Raw genomic sequence first — 14,709 nt, 5'->3', positions numbered from 1 at the left:
CCAAAGGTCAACATAAGTCTCAAAATTACTTTTTGATTTTTTTCCTAAACGGTAAATCCCAAATTGATGCCATTTACAGACAAGACACTTTGGGCACTGTCTTCTCGATAGCGATAGGGTCGATGCTGTCAGTCCAATGGGATTGCAGAAAAGGGGCCAAACCTTAGGTCGACCGATTTTCGGTCGACCTAAATCGAAAGTGTTGTAAAATGGGGGCCTTAGGTCGACAATTGGTCGACCTAAGGAGGCTTTAGGATTTATATATATATATATATATATATATATATATATACGAATCACACACACTCACACACACTCACACACAAACTCACACTAGCGCGTCACCTTATTCCCACTACTATGAGTTATAGTTTATACACAACTACAATAAGCGATAAACGTTTCATATGCTGATCAGGATGCAATGAACTTTGACACGCTCCAAAGCCCATTATAGGGGCCGGTGTCCGTCTCTCTCCTTGAGGATAAAAGGGCTCACAGCCTTTTCAACATTGTTATCAAAATCAAAGTCTTTCGGTAACCTGGAAAGCTCCTCGGAGCTAGTACTGTCTCAATTATCCACCGATCGCCGTAGGTCGAAGTTGAAGACTATCAAGTGTATGCATGTTGTAGAGGTGGAAGGTGCACAGAAAATGGAAGCAATCATTACAATCAAACTTTGTTTGTTAAATATACTACTCCTTGTCATCGGAAACTAAACGTTATTTGGTTTTGGCCTTTTTTACACATTATACATTGTAAATGAAAAAAAGCAAAATGAAGCAATACCAAATAAAATCAAAATGTTCAGAAACATACATGATACATGGTTGGTTAACCTAAGCTTAACGTCCTCACAGAAACTAGTGCCAATTAGGGACATGAAGTGGTTATATGCTGGGACAAAACGGTTGGGAAAAAGGAGAACTTTAAAGTTGCCATCAAGCAAGAGAGGGATGGGTGGTTTCAACTTGCAAGGGTAATAAGAAAGCAGTGAGAGAGACAATTAAGGGCGACATGTGCGATCAAGTTGAATTTGAAAGTCCAGCACCTATAATTACAAGTTTTCCACGTTATATTTCCAGTGTTATCCATACCAAGAAGGTTCCTTTTTACATTTAGTCAAGTTTTGACTAAATATTTTAACATAGAGGGGGAATCGAGACGAGGGTCGTGGTGTATGTGTGTGTGTGTGTGTCTGTCTGTCTGTCTGTGCGTGTGTGTGTGTGTAGAGCAATTCAGACTAAACTACTGGACCGATCTTTATGAAATTTGACGTGAGAGTTCCTGGGAATTATATCCCCGGACGTTTTTTCTTTTTTTCGATAAATACCTTTGATAACGTCATATCCGGCTTTTTGTAAAAGTTGAGGCGGCACTGTCATACCCTCATTTTTCAATCAAATTGATTGAAATTTTGGAAAAGCAATCTTCGACTAAGGCCGGGGTTTGGTATTGCATTTCAGCTTGGTGGCTTAAAAACTAATGAGTGAGTTTGGTCATTAAAAATCGGAAACTTGTAATTAAAATTATTTTTTTATTAAACGATCCAAAAACAATTTCATCTTATTCTTCGTCATTTTCTGATTCCAAAAACATATAAATATGTTATATTTGAATTAAAAACAAGCTCTGAAAATTAAAAATATAAAAATCATGATCAAAATTAAATTTCCGAAATCGATCTAAAACTAATTTCATCTTATTTCTTGTCGGTTCCTGATTCCAAAAACATATAGATATGATATGTTTGGATTAAAAACACGCTCAGAAAGTTAAAACGAAGAGAGGTACAGAAAAGCGTGCTATGCAGCACAGCGAAACCACTACAGCGCTGAACAGGCTCGTCAGTTTCACTCCGTTTTGCACAAGCGGCGGACTACGGTCATTGTGAAAAAATGCAGTGCGTTCAGTTTCATTCTGTGAGTTCGACTGAGCTTGACTAAATGTTGTATTTTCGCCTTACGCGACTTGTTTTCTAACCTTCATCTGTCCGACACGTGCGATCTCACTTTTTCAGTGAGTTATTTTTTCCCTCTAACATCTGGTTGCCAGACTTCCGTCAACCTCTTGTCAAATGTCACACTGTGATTCTCACGTATCTGATTGCTTCTTTAAGAGCACTTGACAGTGTCCAGTCAATCACTTCTTTCAGACGGGTCATAAAATTGCAAAGGCTCCTGATTGCCCCGCTCCTGTACGCTTCGTTGGGAAAAGTCGAAGAGGCTAGCGGAAAATTTTGGGGGGAGGGTCTATGGAGGGGGGGGGGGGGGGGATCTTAGATTGAGAGGAGACGGAATGCATGGAACGGAACTTTTATGAATCGTTTTGTAGTTTTTGTGTCTGGGGCATGTAAACAAAACAAAAATGAGCAAAATTCTGAGAGAAAAACGGGAGCTTTATCAAAGCAAATTTGTTTTACAGTTGTTGTGATTATTTAACGACAAGAGGAGACACAATACAATTTGTTATACTTTTGATTTCTAAGAGTTGAAATCAATTACGCAGATATATTATAAGTCTACAAAGCCATGACGGTGCCAAAATAGCATGATAGCATTTTTGAATATTTCACTAATCAGAGCAGCAGAATTCTAACTTCATTATATAAAATCAATCTAATCAATTAATTTAGTAAGCACTGAAGGCATCGTGATCATTAAAAAATCTCACAACTTAAGAACATCATACCTCTGCATAAATTACGCTTATGCAGTATGTTTCTTCCGATTAATGCAAACACTTTTTTTTTCGCAGAGCAGGGACCTGGCATTGATACCGTCACCTGAAAATCAGTGGCTGTGTTGTAAGACCTACATTTTGTAATTGACAATGACTTGAAAAGGCACGTGTCCCAAGCATATAGGAAAGGTAATACATGTACGCTCAACGGTGTCTTTTGCACACTGCTATCTGACAAATTATTTAGAGCGGTCATCAGAAGCAGGCGACGATAGTCGAGTGATTTATTACCCACGGGGGGGTTGAGGCTGCAGACAATTAACTGTGAACTGAGAAAGGGTAAGCGGTGGGGGCGGGAGGTAAAAGGGTGGAGTGACAGGCATAAAATAATGAAAACTTGTTACGGTCCGACTTTGGGTTTGGTGTGTGTTGGCTACGCTGATGTCTCAAGTAGACTCGCGTTCATAAGGGGGTGGGTAAATCAACATGGTCCTGGTCCAATTTTATGATCCAGGGGACAAAAGACAGTCAAGTGTGTAATTAGCCAATCAGGCAGATGACATCAAGGTGTCAAGTTCTGAATTCTTCTCATACCACCGTTCCGACCTCATCTCTCGGACAAAAGTTGGACAACCAAGTTTTGGAAGAAATTTTCAAGGAAGAATGACATCACAGGTTTCTGGAAAGCAAGGATTCGGGACAAAAGAAAGAATAACTGACACTATGACACACACACACACACACAAACACAGGCACGAACTCAAACAAACACACTGGCACACCACACACACACACACTGACACCACACACCGACACCACACACACACACTCACACTCACACACTCACGCACGAACACATTCATACAAACTTGCGCGCGCGCGCACTGATTTCTAAACAACAACAACAATAAGCAGTGAACGATGCATATGCTAATCATGAGGCAAGAAATGAATGTGGCAAGTTTGATTCAACTTTGACCCGCTCTAAATCCCACGTTGTACACAGGAGCGGTGTCCGTCTGTCTCCCTGAGGATGAAAGGGCTCACAGTTTCCAAAACTTGTGATCAAAATCAAAGTCTTTCAGTAACCTGGAAAGCTACTTAGAGTGCTGTCTCAATTATCCCCCTATCGCCGTAGGTCGAAGTTGAGGACTATCAAGTGTATAGGGAGGGGTAGGGGGAGGGTGGAAGGGAATTGTTACGACACGACTTTGTCGTGTAAAAGGAAATGATGGGTGGCACGCGGATATCCGTGGGATGTTCAGACATGGAAATTGCTCGAAATAACGATTATCTATCAAACTCATAGCTCATGGATTTCCATTAAGTACTTTTACCCCGCGTTGTACTTGAAGTCCGACACCTAGTGTGAAAACGATCGTTCAATAGTCCAACATATGTCTGCCCCTTTTCCCGTTTAACCCCCAAATAACAACAACTACAACAAAGACAGCAAGAGCGACGACGACGACAACAAAATGTTGGAACCAAATTGAAATCATTGAAAACAAGACACCAGCAAATGTCAGACACCTACATGGTGGTTTTCAAGTTCCTCATTTTGTTACATCCCCCATACAACATTTTACCTATTGATCTTGTTATTTGGTTAGTTAATTTGAAATTAATGTTAAAGTTCCTAATTTGTTATCTAAATTTCGCCATAACGCATTTATTAACTCATTCATTTATGAACTTATTTATGTATCATTTCCTGTCGCGATATAACCTTGAATGGTTGAAAACGACGTTAAACACCAAATAAAGAAAGAAAGATGTATCATTTCCCTATTCGTCTATTTTTTTATTTTTTTTATTTCAGTTATTTCGGCATGTAGGTATTTCGGTTGTAAGCAATTCAGTTATAATAAAACAAATTCACCCATTATTAGAAAGGGGAAAACAAATTGGAATGTCGGGTGCACATTCCAAGTTGATCCCTTTTTTAACTAAAAATAGCGCGCGTTATTACTAACAATGCTCTTGTACAATCTTATAAAATATAAAGCCCACATGTTAAAATACCTTGACAACTACAAAGTGGGAAATTACAACGACGGTCAACAGTCAGAGTTATATATTGCTTGCAAGCCTGTCCGCCCTGTATCCAAGATATCCCCCGGCATGGTCCTAAGATGACACACTTATTACTCAACAGTAAATTCCAGTAAGACTTTAGTCGGACTCTGTCATTTGTATGTTTGTGAATGTCACAGAAAAAACCCACAACTCCCAAGATCACGGAAGCATGATTAACCATTCAGTCAATTCAAGGGAATGCACGCTGAAAACGTCCGCTTTCATTTCACCGAAGAGGGGGAGGAAGGTGTTATGTTAATTTTCTATTGCTGGTACTCGCACGTGTCCAAAGTGTGTGGGAAAAAGATCAAGTCGCGTAAGGCGAAATTACAGTGGTCGCCGCTTAATAAAGCCACTTCTGGACCGACGAAAAATGGCTTTAATAAGTGGCGGATTTATTAACCGGCAGTCCAGGAATACGTCATTTTCGAAAGAAAAAAAAATCTCTTTTGTTTACGTCACTCAGTCACTTTCTTTCGTCATTTACACTGGTTTGAATCTAAACAAAACTTCACGAAGGATGTTGAACTTTTGTTTTAAATATGTACATGTACGTGTACTTTGATCACTTCGGTACATCAATAATTTCCCTGTCACCGTCACGAATCATTACTCGGCAGAGAAGAACGATTTTATGAGTGTTTGTTTGTTGGTCGTCTTCCACAAGATAATGTGAGTTTTAGTCACAAACTACGTGATTTCTCTGAGAAAACTGGCTTTAATAAGCGGCGGGTTGGTTTTATTAACCGGCTTTTTCTAATACATAAGATATAGTGATAAATCCGGACCGTCTGAAATCGGCTTTTATAAGCGGCTGGCTCTATTAACCGCGGTTTTATTAAGCGGCGTCCACTGTACTACATTTAGTCAAGCTGTGGAACTCACAAAATGAAACTGAACGCACTGCATTTTTTCCCAATGACGGTCAGACCGTAGTCCGCCGCTTGTTCAAATGGCGGTGAAATTAACGACCCTGTTTAGCGCGGAAGTGGTTGCGCTCTGTTGCATAGCACGCTTTTCTGTACCTCTCTTCGTTTTAACTTTCTGAGCGTATTTTTAATCCAAACATATCATATCTACATGTATATGTTTTTGGAATCAGGAATCGACAGGGAATAAGATGAAATTGTTTTTAGATCGATTTCGGAAAATTAATTTTAATCATAATTTTTATATTTTTAATGTTTAGAGCTTGTTTGTAATCCAAATATAACATATGTATACGTTTTTGGAATCAGAAAATGACGAAAAATAAGATGGAATTGTTTTTGGAACGTTTGATAAAAAAATAATGTTAATTACAAGTTTCCGATTTTTAACGACCAAACTCACTCATTAGTTTTTAAGCCACCGAGCTGAAATGCAATACCGAAGTCTGGCCTTTGTCGAAGATTGCGTTGCCAAAATTTCAATCAATTTGATTGAAAAATGAGGGTGTGACAGTGCCGCCTCAACTTGTACAAAAAGCCGGATATAACGTCATCAAAGGTATTAATCGAAAAAAGGAAAACAAAAAGTCCGGGGATATCATACCCAGGAACTCTCACGTCAAATTTCATAAAGATCGGTCCAGTAGTTTGGTCTGAATCGCTCTACACACACACACGCACAGACACACACAGACACACACAGACACACGCGCACACACACACACACACACACACACACACACACACACACACCACACACACACACACACACACATACACCACGACCCTCGTCTCGATTCCCCCTCTATGGACATTCTGTGAGTTCGACAGCTTGACTAAATGTTGTATTTTCGCCTTACGCGACTTGTTTTTTGCTGTATTTTTCTCTCTTTTTCTTTATTTTGTCTTATATGTCTGTAATGAACATTTTAAAATGAAGAGGAAAAACACTACCCACGATCCTCTCAACGAAACAGTACATTAAAAAACCTGCGCACGCGCACACACACACAAACACAACTTTTCGAGAAAACATTGGCTGCACTTTTCTTTTCCTGGTGAGCGTACCCTAAGAAGAAATCCAACATGTGTTGTCCATATGATTTGCCCGTTCGGTTTTCTTTTGTTCTCATACGCGAGATGTCTCAAGAGGACCCATTTTGGCAAAGTTTAGAGGAGGGGGGGGGGGAGGGGGGGGGGGGGGGGGCATGTCCGTAATTTTATTATCCAAGTGGACAAGCGATCGACAAAAGCCCGACAAAAGACTGCCAAGTGCCGTAAATGAGTCAGGTAAGATCAAGGTGCGATTTTTGACTTGTACTTCATACCAGTTTTCCTCGCCTCTTCTCTCCTCAACAAAGGTCTAGCAACAAAGTTTGGGGGGTGTAATCTCATAAGGAGTGACATAATATCACATGCGAATATGAGGGAACGAGACAGAAGAATGAATAAAACAGCCGCTATTACGCTATCTGTGTTGTGGCTGGAAGAAAAAAGAAAAAGAAAGAATACCGTCCAACTAACACGAAGAAGAATGGGAAAAAATCTTAAATAAGGGAGAGGTACAAAGGTTGCGATTCATCTCGGCTAGATATTATTCACAATTTTTGTAAACATAGTATGCCTATACTCGCATCAGACACATATTTTACATGTATCAGCATCCTACATTTTGTCCGTGTCTGCCTTCTGGCCGGGTTTGCGATTTCTACATATTATATTCATGTGTTCTTCTCTCTGACAGTGCGGGCTCAACTTTTACAAACGGGAAAATATGACATCAAATAACGCTATCAAATATCGGAGAACAGCCACACAAGCGAATGCTCTCAAGAATATGTAAACCAATGTTCATCAAAATCCGTCAGGTAGCACACACACACACACACACACACACACACACACACACACGCACACACGCACACACACACACATACAAGATACAAGATACAAGATACAAGATACAAGATATTTATTCACCAATTTTGCAAAAGGATTTCATCTTGGCACGGCACGGTAAAAATAAAATAAAAACCAACCAGACACATATATGCAGACACACATCACCATGCATGCATACATACGTACATTACACTGTCATGCACACACAGACACAACTCACACACACACACACACACACACACACAATTATTTACATTCTCACACATAACCAGCCACATATCTACATCACAAATTCACATCGTCGCCTTGTAAAGGTAAAAACCATATCAGTTTAAAAGGGGTGCCAGTAATATCAATACAACATTAGTGAATACTAGAACAATACCTAAAATTTATAATCCATTTAAAAGTAAGTAGTACACGTAATTATTATCATTTAGTCAGATCATCACATAAAATTATATATTCATGATCTAGCCAGTTAGACAGTTTAAAACAACAGTATTAACAGACTATCACAGATCTACTCAAGCACCTGAACCTAGAGTCGCATTGCACAAAACTACTACCATCACAGAACTACTCCAGCACCTAAAAAAATAAGGACCATTCCACATTGCACATATTTCCACTATCACAAGTTATGAGAACAGTAATGGAATGCAGTGAAAGGACTAAGTAACAAAAGAACCCCCCGCCCCCCAATCCTATAACTACAGTATATTACAACGTCTTCACTACAGGAGTTGTCAGTACAGCATGGGGGATGAAGCTAGAGCGAAAGCGACTAGTTCTGGCTTTCAAAGCTCTGTAGCGCCTACCAGATGGAAGAGGCTCGAAGAAGTGGTTTGCCGGGTGGGAGGGGTCGCGAACAATCTTTCCTGCTTTTCGACCTGAGCGCAACTCAAAGATAGAGGCAACGGAAGGGAAGTCACAGCCCGCGATTTTGGAGGCTGTCCGCACAATGCTCTCCAGTAGCTGTTTCTCTTTCTCAGTGGTGCTGCCATACCAGACCGTGATAGAAAAACACAGGGTGCTCTCAACGCACACACACACACACACACACACACAGTCCGAGTGTGTCATTACTTGAATGGGGTGTGCACGTTAAAGATCCCACGATTGACAAAAGGGTCTTTCCTGGCAAAATTGTATTGGCATAGATAAAAATGTCCACCAAAATACCCGTGTGACTTGGAATAATAGGCCGTGAAAAGTAGGATATGCGCCGAAATGGCTGCGATCTGCTGGCCGATGTGAATGCGTGATGCATTTTGTAAAAAAATTCCATCTCACACGGCATAGATAAAAATCCCTGCGCCTTGAATATGTGCGCGATATAAATTGCACAAAATAAAAATACAAAAATAAATAAATAAATCCCTGCGCTTAGAACTGGACCCACGGAATACGCGCGATATAAGCCTCATATTGATTGATTGATTAAATCAGTGAATGTGAAAAGACTATGGGTAGTCGTCTAAGACAGGTTAAAATCAGTCTAACGAATGACAACACAAACCTGCATGTGTCAGGTTTTAATTTTTGTTTGTTTGTTCTTTCTTTATTTTGTTTTGTTATTTCGTACGTTCGTTGATAAAATGCCGTCCCAACCTGCCGCCCACACACACACACACCCACACATTATAATCCCCCCTCCCGAATCCCCTCCCCCATTCTCCACACGATAGCTCCTCTTTGCCTCACTCTCTCCTCCTTACAATAAACAATTTGATACGTTCATCTTTAATCCACCCCCCTCCCCGAATCACCTCCCCATTCTCCACCCGATAGCTCCTCTTTGTCTCGCTCTCTCCCCCGGTGTGACGTTTTCATCTTTCGCTGTGTTGATATTTCGCTTCTCGGCCTCGTTGATTTAGTATAAACTCTACACTGAACAAAAAAACACCCTTCGATAGTACTGATGAGCGACCTTGTGTACCTTACATTCATGGGGCCAAATTTGTCCAACCAATTTGTTTTAATTAACTTAGAAATTTGATTCATCCTAAAAATGTTTCCTTCTTACTCAAGGGACGTAATTAACCACTCAGTACACGTTTTCGAAGAATTCGATTTTGGGGTTGAAATCTATTACATTTTACCACCAATTTTCTTCACATGCAAGAAACTGACATGATTTTCGTCCTTAAATAATTTCACTTCTTAATTTTACCAGGAAACAACATTTCAGTCTTGAGTATATGTCGAGGGGGAAATATGTACACAGACGAAAGATGAAATCGTGACACCGGCAGGGTATCTCGGCTGCCTACTTGAGTGAATAACAGAACAGGTCGACAAAAGACAGTCAAGTAGGTAATGAGCCAATGTGTCAAGTTCTGAATTCTTCTCATACCACTGTCCGCTGGGCAGATTCACTTGAACTTGAAGCAGCTTGTCTGGATACATCGTCCTCCCTCAAGATCGTAAAATGCCCAATTAAGTACTTGAGATAACAATGGCCGCCCCCGCTTTCAGTCTCATGCACTGAGCTAGTCTGATTAAACAGCTTTCTAAAGGTTGCGTCCGTCTATGTGAAACGTGTTTTTCCTTTGTGTTCCACTGCTTGTGACCCATTGTTTCGCTATACTGACTCAAAAGTTGAGTCTGAAAAAATGTGTATCCCTTGAACTGAGTTAGGGCTGACATTGTGACTATTGGAAAGACCCGCCATCTTTGGCCGGTCCGTTTCCAATCATGGTCTCGACAATCAAGTAATCTGTGCATGTGTACATGGAGTACAATAAGTGATAACGTCTCATGTGAAAACAACTTACCTTCGAGTTGATTACGATGAATATTTTAGTCCTGAAAGTGTTCATCAAAGTTGAAAACCAAATTTGGGATACACAAAGTCGACCGTGGCCATCACCGCAGAACACTGTCGGTTAGTAACGCGTCTTTTTTTGGGAGGGAAAGTTTCGCACTCGCAAATCCATTTAACTCAGCAAATTCCTTGAAACAATATGCATTTATGTTATATTCTTTTCGTCTTACACAATTAGTGAACCTCTATGTTTGACCGAAGATTAATTGAATAGAATATTACGAAACTAAAAATGCAGGTGAAAAAACCGAAATGATTGACAAAATTTCGACGTTGTCTCTCTCTGTCTCTCTCTGACTCTCTCTGTCTCCCTCTCTGTCCCTCTCTATCTCTCTCTCTCCCTCTCTGTCTCTGTCTGTCTCTCTGTCTGTCTGTCTCTCTGTCTGTCTGTCTCTCTGTCTGTCTGTCTCTCTGTCTGTCTGTCTCTCTGTCTCTCTCTCTCTGTCTCTCTCTCTGTCTCTCTCTCTCTCTTTCTCTCTCTCTCTCTCCCCCGACCCCCAGCCCCAATTTTTGGAAGGTTAGAAACTAGAGGACGTACATTTCTGTACAGTCACCATAAAATCTTCATCATGAATGCAAAAATGTTAACAAAATCGGCAAACCATAAAAGAACATGAAAAAAGGAAAGAGGTGCATTTAAAGGCTGTTGGGTACTGGCTCTCAAAATCCGTTCAGCAGAATGAGTTCGCATGTAACTGAAACTATTCTTAAAAGTTACTTGGTGATTTTAAAAGCTTGATAACACAAGTCCCATGATTTTAGACATGCTACAATGCCTTTAATCGAAGAAAGTTTGCGTTCTTGGCCGAGTCAATGCAGCTGGCTCTAAAATTACCTCCCTTGGACGCGTGACGTCTATAGCGGAATCGGCCGGGTGGAACGGCGCTCTCTTATGCCGTACAATGGGCGCAATCGGGTAGTCTAGTCATGTCCTCAAGAATACTTCAAAGGTAGGTCAAGAGAAACTAAGGACGGGGTGCGAGGGTGACTTCTCCCAGGTTATAACATTTCAAACAATAAATAACGGAGTTCATAACATGTATTCTGCTCCCTTCCTGCTTTTTCAGGTGTAATTCCCACTTGAACCCTGTTTTAGTTCAACTTATTGGCAGATATATTGTCACGCGCCGAGGGACACAAACACACTCACACACACACACACACACACGCACGCACGCACGCACGCACACACACACACACACACACACACACACACATACACACACAGCCACCCACAAACACACATACACAAACTGATGTGACACACACATACACAAACAGATGTCACACACACGTACACACACACACACACTATAACACGTGTACACACACACGCACACACACACTAACACGTACGTGTAATCACACACACACACACACACACACACACACACACACTGACACACACACACGCACGTATAGACAATCACAGAGATTAGGTTCATGTATTCTGCCCCCCTCTCGCCAATTTACAAAATACAACAAGAGGTTTGATGAGCACAGTAGATCAACTTTAAACGTACACAATGATATTTTTAGCATTACTTTTCAGTTCTCGTTGATGCATTAATGATGCCAGAAAATGTAACCGGACGCATTTGGAACGCCAAAGCAATCAAATACATTGCGCGGTACATCGGCGCTTAATTTCATAACGTCTGACTGAGTCATTTGTTATTCGGTGATAGTTTCGCACATATCTATCTCCTGTATTTGAAAATCTGTTCACCTTACGTAATTTTCAAAGGCTTTATATATATATACATTTCTTTGATAAACGATACGAAACCGTGCAGGTGAAAAATTGGTAATGACTGACGTAGGATTTACGTTGTGGATTTCACGTTGAGGGCACGTTGGCGATCAATCAAACCCCAACGTTGTGTGTTTACGTTGAAACTACGTTGTAGGAACGTTTGTTGTATCAAACTAACTTTTGTTTTTAAATCACGTGAATTTCACGTGAAAATCACGTGAGTATACCAACGTTGTTCGAACACCAGAAAATCACAATAATACAACGTCGATTTTATGTTGCTTTTTAAGGTGGAATCCACGTGAAATTTACGTTATGTACCAACGTGTAAAAAACAAAAAAACACAACTGTAACGCAACGTTGCTTTCACGTTGTGTTTTTTGGTTGGATCCACGTAAATTTCACGTAATCTTCGCAACATTTGTAAGACACCAAAATGCAACGTGAAATTAACGTAAAATTTACGTTGTATTACAACGTCGAAAGAACACCAAAATCTCACAATGACACAACGTTGGTTTTACGTTGCGTTTTTTGGTTGGGTCAACGTAAATTTCACGTAAAGTTCGCAACGTTGCTAATGACACGAAAAATTCACATTTTCGCAACGTCGTATTTACGTTGTGTGTTTGCTGGGTGCCTGTGTGTGCGTGTCATTGTATGTGTGTGTGTGTGTGTGTGTGTGTGTGTGTGTGTGTGTGTGTGTCAGTGTGTGTTTGTGTGTGCGTGCGTGCCTGTGCGTGCGTGCCAGTGTCAGTGTGCGTGTGTGTGTGTGTATGTGTGCGTGTGTGTGTTGCTTCTGTATCTTTTTGTATGTTTTAATCTGCCTACCTTGAGATAATTGTTTATCTTGTTTTGCATGTATTAAAGAATCCAGCATAATGTTTTAGTCTATTTCAGGGATTATTTTTATACAAACCTCATAAGATTCGGCCATCGCCTTAATTCGGATCTTGAATCCAAATCCTGGATTAAACATGTTTTCCCACTTTTGGATTTGCTCTTTACCCCACACGCCGTTTTTCATTGAGTTCAGCGCAATCACATGCTTTGAAGGCCTCGCTGCGATGCTGAGGCAAGCATCTTGTGTCAGGTTCAGATCAGAAGATAAACTGATGGTAATCCTGCAGACAATATCAAAATAAACAATAAGTGATTATGAGCCACGGTTACCCTGAAACATCCATGTCGGATATTCCTGCAAGACATACAACAGCGTTTCGTTGTTTCAAGTAAGACTTACTATTACAATTTATAATTTTTGTTTGTGCTGAATCCTATTTTGGTATAATAGCCAATGTTTTCTCTCTCTCTCTCTCCCTCTGTTTATCTCCTTGTCTCTGTATCTCTCTATCTTACTGTCGGTGTTTTTCTTCCTCTTATGTTCTCTCTCTGTGTCTTTATGTGTCTCTCTCTGTATCCGTCTCTGCCTCTCCCAGTGTGTGTGTCTCTCTCTCCGTATATCTCTGTCATTAGCTGTCTCTTTCTGCCTCTATTTCTCTCTCTCTCTCTCTTTCTCTCACCCCTCTCTCTCTTTCTCTCTGACTCTCTCTCTCTCTCTCTCTTTCTCTCACCCCTCTCTCTCTTTCTCTCTGACTCTCTCTCTCTCTCTCTCATTATCTCTTTCTTAACCCGCCGATGTCTCAGTGATGTCACAGTCCACAATGAACTTAATTGAGCATCAACATCATTCCTGGGGGCTTTGTGGGCGGGGGCGACGCGGCTTTTGAACGCCTGTACACGCTCCAACAGCAGCACGTGGTGGACTGGCTGCAGAATGGTGTGGTGGACGACGATCAGACCATGTGGATGCAGCTTTACTTCAAACATTCAGACCTCTTCAACCTCGTGCACGCTGACTGGTATGACGCCTTCACGATCTTCCACGAAGACCCCTTACACATTTCATAATCTCAAACAGAAATACCTTTCCCCTGTCAAATACCTCAAAATATGAACAATTAAGATACCTTTTAAATGTTAACAAAGACGTTGGGTGGCAAGTGTCGGTTGAGAAATAAATTCATTTAAAAAGAAGCCGTACCCTGCACCCAGGCCGTTGATGTTTGGTATGTCTCCAAGTGGAGAATGTATCCTGGCTAGATCTGAGACGGTGAGGCGAATCGTTTTCGGGGTAAGGAATGTACCTTTAAGCGGTGAACCGCGAAAGAAATGCAGCGTTGTCAACCTCAACTGTGTCAAAGTGAATGAACAATTTTAATATATATATATATATCTATCTCTGCTAAGAGATTTTAACAAATCTCGGAAGAAAGTCTCTGCTGACTTTCAATTGTTTCTTTCACAATTTCTGATGTTTTATAATGTGGTCACCGTGAAAGTTGCATCGCCTTTAAAGCGATCCAATTGAAGAAAGCAGAAAACTCCTTCTTTACCAAGTCCTGTGTTGAACAGCAGTGAAAAGTTGACCGCTTTTCCTGTTTAACCTTTTCAAAATTAGATCTAACTTGTTCGCGTATCCATTTCTGGATCTGCAGGCTGGTACAGAGTTACCTCCCTTTAGGCTTTT

General features: G+C 40.7%; 1 long non-coding RNA gene across 1 annotated transcript in view; it reads right to left on the bottom strand.

Moving 5' to 3' along the window:
• LOC138975233 (uncharacterized) overlaps positions 1–13,301 on the bottom strand; it is a 44,330-nt gene extending 31,029 nt beyond the window's left edge. The window contains exon 1 of the long non-coding RNA XR_011458564.1: positions 13,099–13,301. This is a non-coding gene — a long non-coding RNA (uncharacterized lncRNA). The remainder of the gene's footprint in view (positions 1–13,098) is intronic.
• Between the last annotated feature and the right edge of the window lie 1,408 nt (positions 13,302–14,709).

The sequence above is a fragment of the Littorina saxatilis genome, linkage group LG9, assembly GCF_037325665.1.
Source record: "Littorina saxatilis isolate snail1 linkage group LG9, US_GU_Lsax_2.0, whole genome shotgun sequence".
Taxonomy (NCBI): Eukaryota; Metazoa; Mollusca; class Gastropoda; order Littorinimorpha; family Littorinidae; genus Littorina; species Littorina saxatilis.
Note: the sequence above shows the minus strand (reverse complement) of the source record. Positions and strands in the feature narration are given on the sequence as shown.